Source organism: Drosophila arizonae, chromosome 2, assembly GCF_054131065.1.
Source record: "Drosophila arizonae isolate 15081-1271.41 chromosome 2, UAZ_ARI_1.0, whole genome shotgun sequence".
In the NCBI taxonomy this organism is placed as follows: Eukaryota; Metazoa; Arthropoda; class Insecta; order Diptera; family Drosophilidae; genus Drosophila; species Drosophila arizonae.
Window position 1 is genome coordinate 21,105,278 of NC_142922.1, and position 9,718 is coordinate 21,114,995.

Consider the following 9,718-nt stretch of genomic DNA (forward strand, 5'->3'; position numbering starts at 1 on the left):
AGCAGCCAAACAGAGGCAAAGTCAAAGTCAAACTCTGACGCAAATGGAGTTAACGATTTGTATTTCCAGACAAGCAGACGCACTTGAATATATATTTAAACGATTTTTTTGTACTCTCTCACATGTATATACATATATAAATAAATGTTATTATTGCACGTATGAGAGGAAAAATGTCAAACGGCCAAGACTTTGGATTCTTGGAGAGTGCGTGTAGAATTTAGCACCGAACGGAAGCTGTGCGCCTCGATCGCGAGCTCGAACTCGATCAATGTCGGATTGGAAACGCTTAATTTATGTAACAACAACAACAACAGCAGCAACAACAACAGCAGCAACAGCGGCAACAGCAGCCGCAGACAACAACAACAGCAACAAAAATGGCAACAATTATTACTACATATTAACATTTGTAACATTCTTACATACTTAATACATTATTATAGTAATTTAATAACATGTTCTCATGGTCAACCTGCTGGCTAACCAAAGTGCCCCATGGATTGGATTCGATTGAATCGCATTGTCGTACTCGATGCTCGGGCTAATGCGATGCATATTTTAAAGAGTTGAAATACACATTGTAGCGCACATTGAGACACCTCTCGACCCAGCTCTCCCTTGGCGATCTGATCATAATGAACAAGATTTTACGGGCGTTAACGTGGCCAACATGATGGCTCGACCGTTGGAGCCGGCCGGGCCGGGCCGGGCCGGGCCGTGAGCCATGTCAAAGATACCACCAGCACCGCATAACACATCAAAAATATCACGATTTTCAGCTGTCAACAGTTAGGCGGATGTTGCGCTGTATCTATATCTGTATAGGTATATGTATCGGGTGAAAAGTGAAAATGCATCGTTCTAATTATAAGACATGATGATATCATCAGCATCGCTTGATTTACGAGCTTATGTTTGCGGATCCAAAGATCCGGCAACAATTCGCTGCACCTGATCGCATTCGCCTTGCCCCACCCTGCACCACCCAGCGCAGCCCAGCTCTGCCCCGCTCAAGTTCAATGCGAAACAGCAAACGCGAGACGCCAGACAAGGCAAACCCTTGAAAATGGACGCGATTCGAATCGACTCGACTCGGCTCGGCTCGACTTATCATCATCTCTGAGCACGGCCTGCACTTGATACCAGCTACGCTTGGCGACAATGGATCGCTGTCGCACTGTGTGTGCTGGGAAGAGACACGGACACCCAAAACCACATAGCGGCGGCCTCGTGCACACTTCGTACTTCATATGGAAATGCGGCACCGTCAATGCGCCAACAACGTGTAGGAAAAAACCAACAGAAAAAATAAATAAAACGTTTCAATTCCATTTCTTTTGCGAATTTCATTTGTTGTTTGTGTTTTTTCTTTTTGCGACAATTTCTGTTTATTTTTGCTAAATTGGGTCTAGTTTATGCGGTTTGTTTATGAATCTGACCTCAGTCATGATCATGAATAGCTCTTTTTCTCATTTTGGGGGACATTTGAATCTATGAATGGGCTGCGGCTGGGGCTGCGGCTGTGTTATTAGCGTGGGCAACAGAACGTCTGGCGTGCTGCATCAGAGGGATTGCAAATAGGTGGATATGAATCATTCATTAAAGAGATTCTTATATATAATGGCTGTATATATTATAGTAGATTGCTTAAGTGATTGATTGATGATTAAGAACTTTTGGGTTTGCATTGATGATAGAGCATACTCTTATCAATTGATTGATTTGATTTGATTTGATTTGATTTGATTGATGGACAGAGTAAGAGCAATGGGATAAATAAGGAAATTACTTTTACTACTGATTAATACATATTCATATATGCGATTGTTGATTGACTAACTAATTTATTGTTTGATTGAACAACTATGTCAACTATGTAGGAATAATTGTATTTATTTGAATATGTTATTATTCTCAAAACATAGACGCTTGACTGATTATTTTTTGACTAGCTGTATGATTGACTAAGTAAAAAAGTCAGTTGTTTACAAAGATTGATTGTATCTTGAGAGGATGATTGTCATCTACTTACATCATAGCTGACTAATACCTGTCATCATGTGTATACATAAATAATCAAATCTGAAATCCATTTTCTTATCGGGGCTCCTCACTCAGTTAGACGCAGATTCCACAGCTCCATAGCTTATCTACTAACCAATGTATTAGGCTGAGCCGTAGACTCGTCCATTGATTTATGGGTGTCGTCTGTGCATTGCCGTTTTCAAACAAAAAACAAGCTCTAAATCAAGTTCAAAGTCAAACAAATTAACAACAATTTAGCTAATCAAAAGACTAACTGGCTGAGTGACTGACTTTTGTGGGTGCCCCAAACGAAAATGTCCCATAAAAGAGAACCGAAACATGTTTGCAGTATTTAGAAACAAAAAAAAAAAAACAAAAACTGCACAGTGAGACAACCTATGTAAATTGATAAATTATAGTAGATAAATGCAAATAAATAATTAAAAGCAAATATAATATAACGAAGCGCAGCCGCTGTCGCAGTCGCAGGCGCAGCCGTAGTCGCAGCTATAGCCACAATTCACAGCGGCTGGCTATTATTTTGGCAATAAACTCGTTTAATTTGCATAAAGCCAATGCCCGTCCCAGCTGCCGCCCGCTCGCCCAGCCACCCAGCCAATGCAGATCGTATCGAATCAGCGTCAGCATCAGCTGACGCGGATGCTGGGATAGCAGCCAAACAGCAGCATCTCTCCAGCTGTAGATTTTGTATAGTTGATATATACATGCATACCTACATACATATACATATGTATGTATCGATATACAGATATATACAGATCTATATAAATACTTCATATTATACTATGCACTTCATTTTCGGCATCGGGAATCTGTGGCAAAACTAGTTCGTCGCAACGTTTAGTGCAGTAAACAAAACAAGTGGACCTGATCTAGTCAAGAGTTCACGACTATCAGATACCCTGTAGAGCCGGCGTTAAAGGTTGTCTTAAGCATATGCTTAACTTTGTAACATTTTTTTTATTATTATTATTATTAATTTTATTTTATTTAATCCTTATTTTATTTTTATTTATTTAATTTTCTAAACATTGTTTTGATATTCTATTAAATGTTTGTTTTATTAAATTTAATAATAAAAAAAATCAGATTTTTCCTGGCAGTCCAGTACTATATTCTGAAAATGTTTTTAGTAATTTTAGATAACATAAAATATAAATGTATCTCTTTAGATATTACAACAAACAAATTGTTGATCATTCGATGAAAAAAAAGTAATAATAATAAATAAATAAATAAACAAAATAAATAAATAAATATAATACTCGAAATAAAATACTTGATATGATATAATATATGCGAGTCTTAACTTAAATGATACCTTGCTTTAATGCAGGGTATATAAAATAATAATAAAAAATAAAGAATTAAATATGCACGTTTATGGTGAAACACAAATATAAATAAAAACTTGTATATAGTGTACAAATATAAGTATATACAGTATATTCTTGTACATATGTACTTTATTTAGCGTGTTCTATTGAAAGGACAATAAACTTTAAACAATACATCAAGGTCAACCACTCGCATTAGATGAGTCCGAGCTGAAGCTGGTGACAGCGGCTGCTCGATTTTCGTGGGCTCCTTTTGATTATTGTTTAATTCTTTAATTTGTTTTAAAATTTAAAATTGTATTATGCAAATCCGAATTCAATCGTGTTAATTCGCGATTCCCAAATTCCAAATCTCAGCTGTAATCAATTCTGTGGCTATTCCAATGTTCTAGATTGATATTTATTTGAGATTTATATTTATTAGAGATGAATGGAATTTTTCAGCTGAATATGCATACATACATTGATAATTAACTCAAGTATATTAAGGTATGCATGTGAATCGCATCGAAGAGCATATCAGCTAATATATTCATTATATAGAATTTTTGTCAATAATTCAGTTGCAGTTTTATAAATTGTTAACAATGCTATAAACTATCATAATTGTTTCAACAATTATGTTTAACGTAATATTATTATAGCTTGCATATTAATCTAAATCAATTAATTATTTCCGCCAAGTAATTGTGAGTAAATTATTTCATAGAAACTAAATGCTTTTTATGAGCAGCGCTTTGTGGAATTTTTATTTATATGAATATACATACATATATATATATATATATATATTTGTTTTTAAATATATATTTTCCTTTATTTTTAGTTTTCTTAATTTGTTTTGATTTCTGTTTATCTGGCTTAATGTTTGCTGTTGCTTTAATTTTAAAACATTTACAGCTGTTGGCAACTATTTTTGCAGGGCATGACTCCCATATATATGGGTATATATAAATACATACGCACACATGCATATATGCATATGTGCATGTGCGTATAAGATTTACATTTCTGTTTTACTTTGTTGTTGTCAGCTATGTGTTCAATGCACCCAACGTGTTCATTGCTGTTGTTGTTGTTGTTGTTGTCGACTTGCGTTTAAGTCGGTTCTTCGCTGCAGTTTTGTTTACTTTTGATTTTGTCGTATTTTTTGATTAAGTGCAACGGGCTCATAGCCGGAATAAGCATGTGTGGATATATATATCTACATATATATATTTGTATATATACAGATGTAACTGGCAGTATCTGACAACTGTTGTCGCCCTCTGCAGTTGCCGTTGTTGTTGCCGCTGTTGTTGCTGCTGCTGGTGTTTCTGGTGTTGCTACTTCGAATGTTTCTTAAGTTCAACGTAATCAACGCAAAGAATGTCACATTGAAAGAGGTCAACCACCAGCGCCTTGTCATGTCATTTATGTAATTGAAAACAATTTATTTTATTTGCTAACGATATTACGATTTAATTTAATTAAAGCAGGAAGACAATCATCAGCTGTCGCTGCCATAGAAACAGTTGCCGTAGGTAGAGTACAAAATGAGGAAAACAATATCTAGTCGATATCGATGAATCAGTTCATCAGAAAATCAGTTAAGCTGTCGGTTTAACATTTAATCTGGAAGTTAATCAATCAGTCAAGCAAATTATGAGTCAGTCAATGGGAAAATCTATAAATAAGTTTTTCAGTGCATAGTCAATCAGTCATTCACTCAGATATTTACTCAGTTAATCACGGTCATTCCACCAGTAAATCAGTTGGTCTATAAATCAGTAAATCAGTAAATCATTCAATCACTCATCAGTCATCTGTCATCAGTCATCCATCATCAGCCATCAGTCATCAGTCATCAGTCATCAGTCATCAGTCATCAGTCATCAGTCATCAGTCATCAGTCATCAGTCATCAGTCATCAGTCATTAGTCACTAGTCATCAGTCCTCAGTCATCATTCATCAGTCATCAGTCATTACTCATTAGTCATCACTCAATCAATAATCGGTAATCAATAAATCAGTCAATCAACTGTCTATCAATCAAACTATATGTCTGTCTGTCAATAGGTAAATCAACTCAGGCTGCTCAGTGCACAGTCCATCAATCATTCAGAGCATTTAGCTGCCTGACTGGTAAGTAAATCCCTCAGCTAATCTATCAATCAGTAATTCACTCAGATATTCACTAAGTTAATCAATCGATAATATATTAATGCTGTCCATAGCTAAATCAGTCAGTCAATCACTCAATGCGACCAGTCTAATGCACATAGATATTCAGCTATATGCTGCTATGATATATTTAAGCTTCTGCATGACTGACCGATCTTTTGGGGCGTGCCCTAAGTATGGGTTGCAAATAAAAAGCGCATAATAAGCGTTTAAATGCAATTTTCGTAGCAAAGCGAATCGTTCAGGCCAAATATCATAAGGCAGTTAAGTATATGTTTTGCAGCACGTTGATTAGAATGAAATATGTGGCTAGCCCAACAACAACAACAACAAGAACAACAGCGGCAGCAGCAACAGCAGCCACAAAAAACTACATCAAAAAGTCCTTTTTCTTTCTAACAGAAATATTTAGGTAGCATTTAAGGAGACAGACACACAGACAGCTCACAAATCGGACTGTTTCTGTTTTATTTTACTTTTTCTTATATACATATACATATATATATATATTTTTTTTTTTTATCTTTTTGACTGACGGTTCCTTCATTTCTTGTGGCTGCTCAATAATTTTGTGAGGGTGCCGCCAAAAAGGGCGCTCGAAGTTCTTTGTTTCAAATAGATTATGGTCAATGCGAATACAGATGAATATATATACAAATATATATATATATATATATATATATATATATATATATATATATATATATATATATAAACATATTTCGTCTGCTGCGAAGTTCAAGGATTCTGGACATTGGGTTCATTGAACCAGAATGCTTCTACGGCCGGAAATATCGAATTCGCTTTAATTGTGATCGAACAAATTAATAATTTTGATGAAAAGTGAAAGACAATGATCACAGATGTCGTCGTCGTCGACGTCGTCTATGCGAATTGGGAAAAACAAATTGCGCCAGAGGAAGTGAAAGACATCCAATTCAATATCCGCCTGCTGTAAGTGTGTGCCCTAATGACTTGGGGGCGTGGCCAGTTGAGGAAGGTGTGCACAAAGGGTTGCGCGAGCTACGTAATACGAGCTGTCCCCAGAAAAGTGAAGAAAGTTGAGACTAGGCACGTGCCAGGCCAGCCTACAGCTGTCGAGGATACAAACGAAAGCGAACTACGACGCGCTGCCATAAGTCAAGTTGCCACGAGCGAGCGAGCGAGCGAGATAGCGAGAGAGAGAGAGAAAGAGGGAGAGTGAGCGAGTGACGCAGTCGCAGATCAAGATCACAAATGCTGATGGCACACTGATTGATCTTGCGACTGGTTTGGATTGTGCCAAGGAATTCCTAAGAATATGGCACACACACACTCACACATACACAAACACAAGCTGGAAAAAAAAAACGAAACTGAGCACGCAAAAAACTGAAAGGGTGGAATACAATATAATAATAACAAGGAGCAGGGCAGCTCGTATTATTTAATTTGGCACTGAGAGTTTTTTGCCGCCGAGTGTATCAATGAATCGAAATGAAATGCGAATGTCTCGATCGCGTGCGGCAAACATTTCCACGGATTGCTCTGCAGATCCCGCGTTCGGCTTTTATTGCTGCTCTAGCACTGGATATTATGAATTTCTTGAGAGCTATGTGACGCATAGCTAGAGAGTGCAAATAACGTATATTTGTTTATGTCTGAGTTCTTGATTGTGTTTATGTCTCGTTGGGGAAACTAGAGAGGTATCAAAATACATGTTTATGTATATGTTCATATATCTACCTTGATCTGATTTCAGTGCATATATATGTATATATGGTAGACATAACAAATTGTGTATATAGATCAAGATTACTTCACATACACATACACATGCACCGTTCAAACAAATATATCATTACAAAGATTGTAAACGAAAATCAATTAGAGTCAGTCAACTACATAATATATATTTATAATTTTTTTTTAGTTGAAACATTAGTTTTTTATTTCGCAATATTTTGAATAATTTGATAACTTAATTGCTTAGCTGGCGAATATGCTAGATATATCTATATAGTATATATGTATATATATATATTCGCTTCTATATCAGTGCTTACAAAACATAGCCAAGTAGTGTATTCAATCTTCGGCAGGCTCTTTATACTTTTTGTGGCGCAGAGTTGCAGAGTTGTGATTTGTCTTGCCTGATGCTGAAACGATTGGCTGATTATTATTTATTTTTTTGTAATCTGGTGGGTTGTGCCTTATATTTAGGCTGCAAATGCATATAAAATAGGTTTAACCCATGGCGTCTCAGGGTCCAAAAAGACCACAACGATGTCAAATGAACGCAATAAACATAAAAATTTCTAAATTAAGGCTTATTTAATGCATTTATTTAATATATAATAATTTTTAACAAAATGTATGTAAATCAATTCGTAGCCTATTGCATTTTCTTCAAATATTTTGAAGCCATTCACTGTGAAGGGTTAATCGACATGGTTTTTTCTGTACATATCAAACAAAATAATATAATGCAATAATTTTTGAATATTTTTGCCGTATCAATTCTGATGACTAATACGCATGCAAGTTCCAAGAAAATTGTAGACATACCACGAATAGTTTTGGGACCAGGCAGCGCCGTCAACTTCTTGGCTCGCATGCCAAATTGCAACTTAATTATAAATTGCAACAACAACACCAACAACAACAAAACAGAGAAAAAGAGGAAAAACGACTGAAATGAAACACAGACAGACCAAAGTTTCGGGCTGCACTGTAAAATTGTAGCGTCAGAGAGCCATGAAGCGCCATACAAAACAAAACAAAACAAAACTGAAGGAAAAAAAAACTGCTAATTTAACTGTTAGTTTCACATGCACTCACATACACACTCGCACACACTCACATACACATGCGAAGTCCAATGAAAATGCCATGAAAATGCAGTCAACTTTGGGAAATCCATGAAATGTGCGAGTACAAGTATTAAAGCAAGCAAATCTTCCGCGTTTGTGTAATGCAGGAAGATTTTGCATGATTTTTCGCTTTTATTTGAGCATTATATATAAGTCTGCATATATATATATATATATATATATATATATATATATATATATATATACACATATATATATAGGTATATCTATGCATATGTTATAAAGCTGTAATTTGTGCATGGAATGATTATGGGCCTGTATTGAGTAAAGTTGCATAGCTTTGTAATACTAAAACCCTAAGATTAATCTGAGAAAATATTCTTGGCTGGGTTCTTAGGCAATCACATACATATATATTAATTTACTATTGACTGCCCATCATATAATAATACTCTTGAAATTTTCTTTAGAAAATATATGCAAAAAATTATTATTATTATTAATTTTATTTCTATTTTTTATTTTTTTTTTTTTTTTTTCATTTTTAGCTCTAATTAAAATTCAACCTTCGATCCGCCTGAACTTAAATTAAATTTGCAAATATTTTGAAATTGTTTGCGAGTGTTTAGCTGTTGAGCCGCCTAGTGGAGACCATATCAGACTGCATCCTGAAAAGCTGTGGCCAACTGAGCGCCGCAAGTCCGGTGAGAGCTGGAGCCAGAATAGTCTGCCATTTGAATGAAAGCAGTGAGAGCAGCTGAGGCGGGCGTCGCATTGCAAGCCTGAACCCACGACAGACCCAGACCCCAGCGCAGTTGCCCCTGTTACACTCGGATGGCACCTACTGTCAGCTAACCAATGGCTGGTCCTCCTCCTCACCCCTCGCCCGTCGGCAAATGCCCGCTAAATCCCCACAATCAACAAGCGCTGGAAGCGCCAGCAGCTAGCGACGTCAGAGACAGCGTGCGAAAGTGAAATCGAACCTTTGCTGCCGGCGTTTGTGCTTTTAACAACAACAACAACAGCAGCAACAACAACAGCGGCAGCAGCAGCGACAACAACAACAACAAGCACAGCCGGTTTTAGAGTGCTGCGAGGGGCACGACTGAGCGGCTGGTTGGGGTTGAGGGGGTAAGGCAAGGCTTAGGTGGCTTTAGCTGCAGCTTTGGCTGACAAGTGCGAGCACCACCCCCTCGCCTTCAATTAGTAACAAAAATACACTCACTCACACACACGCACACGCACACAGTCGACGCTTTCTGTAAAAGTTGCGCATTTTATTTTTAAAGAGGCGACGCAGAGGTTGAATGAAAATTTCATTTCGTTATTGCTTGAAGAGATGGAAAGAGTGAGTG